This window comes from Lutra lutra, chromosome 9, assembly GCF_902655055.1.
Source record: "Lutra lutra chromosome 9, mLutLut1.2, whole genome shotgun sequence".
Classification (NCBI taxonomy): Eukaryota; Metazoa; Chordata; class Mammalia; order Carnivora; family Mustelidae; genus Lutra; species Lutra lutra.
Window position 1 is genome coordinate 112,070,291 of NC_062286.1, and position 3,064 is coordinate 112,073,354.

Sequence of the window (3,064 nt, forward strand, 5' to 3'; positions counted from 1 at the left end):
TCTCCTGGTGTTTGCTGGCAGTCCTCATTGTATTTTGGGTTTTGGATGTATCAACCCAGTCTCTGCTCCATCGTCACATCATCATGCCCTTGCATGTCACTGTCTCTCCTCTTATATGGACACCAGGATCGCTGGATCTACTGGATCGCTACCCTACTGGCTCACCACTAGATGAGCAGGACCTCATCTTGAGTACATCTACCAATATCCTTCTTCCCAATTAGATCCCATTCACAGGAATGGAGGGCTAAAACGTCAACATATATTTGGGGGAGGACACAATCCAACCCATAGTAGACATGAAGTCTAAAACCATATGGAACTCATTCATCCGGAGAGGGAAGCCTGAAGAGACTTCCTGGATCCCTGGTGTGCCTTGGTCTTTCTGTTTTCCAAAGTCTAATGGGGAGATTTTCCTTGATTCGATAAACTATACCTTCATATCCTTACCATAAACTCCTTTTAATTTTGTCTTTTTACCCTTTTAAGACAGAATTGGTTCATGCTGCCTAAAACCAAAGTCCCTTAACAGCTAAACGCAGTCCTCCAAGACAAAAGGGCTAAGTGTGCTATACACATGCACAGTGTCATTGCTTCCACCTCCCTTCCCTTTGGACCTTGAAGAGTAACCTTGGCAAGAAGAGGCCAAGGGGTTCCTTTGTCAACTTAAATGAAAACAAAAGGATAGGGTGCCTGGTTGGCTCAGTCAGAGGAGCATACAACCCTTAATCTCGGGGTCATGAGTTCTAGCCCCACCTTGGGCATAGAGATTACTTAAATAAATTTAAAAATGTAAAGAAGAAGAAGAAAACAGGGGTGCCTGGGTGGCTCAGTTGGTTAAGCGGCTGCCTTCGGCTCAGGTCATGATCCCAGAGTCCTGGGATCGAGGCCCGCATTGGGCTCCTTGCTCAGTGGGGAGCCTGCTTTTCCCTCTCCCTCTGCCTACAGCTCCCCCTGATTGTTTTCCCTCTCTCTTTCTCTCTCTCTGTCAAATAAATAAATAATCTTTAAAAGAAAAGAAAAAGGGCGCCTGGGTGGCTCAGTGGTTAAAGCCTCTGCCTTCAGCTCAGGTCATGATCCCAGGGTCCTGGGATCGAGCCTCACATCGGGCTCTCTGCTCAGCAGGGAGCCTGCCTCCTCCTCCTCTCTCTCTCTGCCTGCCTCTCTGCCTACTTGTGATCTGTCAAATAAATAAAAATCTTTAAAAAAAAAAAAAAAGAAAAGAAAGAGAAAACAGAAGGACTTGCCAAGTGACTTTTTATTTAACAAGGGTACCTCTTTCCCTCTGTATTTTAGTTCAAGAAGCTTGGATGGTTCACTGGCTAGATTGTGTTGAAGTCTTGCCTAAGCTTATCACAGGGCTATTGTGACAATTAAACAGGGGAAACAGATTTGAAAGAAAAACATGGGCTACAAGGTGTTACACAATAATGAAGGCCCATATCTTCAAATGAGGAGGCTCAAGCAATAAACTTTAGATTGAAAAGACCCCTTCAGTTAAAAATCAATCCCTTATCCTGCTTTATTTTCCTCTGTAACCTGAAAGTACGCTTTATCTGTATTTATTTACTTACCCACTGTCAGTCTTCTCTACTAGAAGACAAGTTCCACAAAGGCAAGGGCTTGGTTTCATTCACTGCTGAACCCACAGTGCCAGGAGGAATAAATGAGAGAATGAAGAAATGAATAAAAGCAACAAGCTTCAAACCAGCTATCCTGTTAGCACTGCAAACACATTCCTTTATCTGAGTTTTAATGTCCTCATCGCTAGAACGGGAAAGCTAAAACCTACTTTGTTAGGTAATTCCAGGAATTAAGATGAAGTAAGGCTAACTATTCAAAATGTAGTCTGGAAAGTATGGCACTCACACAAAAATTGGCACATCCATCCCTGGAACAGAATAGAAAACCCAGAAACGGACCCTCAACTCTACAGTCAACTAATCTTCAACGAAGCAGGGAAGACTTGTCAATGGGTAAAAGACAGCCTTTTCAACAAACGGTGTTGGGAAAACTGGACTGCCACATGCAGAAGAATGAAACTGGACCACTTTCTTATACCACACACAAAAATAAATCCAAAATGGATGAAACACCTAAAAGTCAGACAGGAAACCATCAAAATCCTACAAGAGAACACACACAGCAACCTCACTGACAGAACACTGACAGCAACGCCTCACTGGGCCCCAGCAACTTCTTACTAGATATGGTGTCAGAAGCAAAGGAAACAAAAGCAAAAATGAACTATTGGGACTCCATCAGGACCAAAACATTTTGCACAGTGAAGGAAAAAATTAACAAAACTAAAAGGCAGGGGCACCTGGGTGGCTCAGTGGATTAAGCCTCTGCCTTCAGCTCAGGTCATGATCTCAGGGTCCTGGGATCCAGCCCCACATTGGTCTCTCTGGTTCGGTTGGGAGCCTGCTTCCCCTTCTCTCTCTCTGCCTGCCTCTCTGACTGCTTCTGATTTCTCTCTCTGTCAAAGAAATAAATAAAATCGTTAAAAAAAAAACCCTAAAATGTCTTTGGAATGGGAGAAAATATTTGCAAATGACATCTGATAAAAGGTTAGTATCCAAAATCTATAAAGAACTAAACAAGCTCAATACCCAAATATTAAATAACCCAGTTAAGAAATGGTCAGAAGACATGATCAGACACTTCCAAGGAAGATATCTAGATGGCTAACAGACACATGACAAGATGCTCAACATCACTTACCATCAGGGAAACACAAATCAAAAGCATGATGAGGTATCACCTCACACCTGTCAGAATGGCAAAAATTAACAACACAAGGAACAACAGGTGTTGGCGAGGATGTGGAGAAAGAGGATCCCTCTTGCACTGTTGGTGGCAATGCAAACTCTTGCAGCCACTCTGGAGAGCAGTATGGAGTTTCCTCAAAAAGTTAATAGAAGCATCTGGGTGGCTTAGTCAGTTAAGCCTCTGACTCTTGGTTTCGGCTCTGGTCACGATTTCATGGGTTGTGGGATTAAGCTCCACTTAGGCTCTGCACTCAGCAGGAGCCTCTCCTTCTGCCCACCCCCCTCACACATGT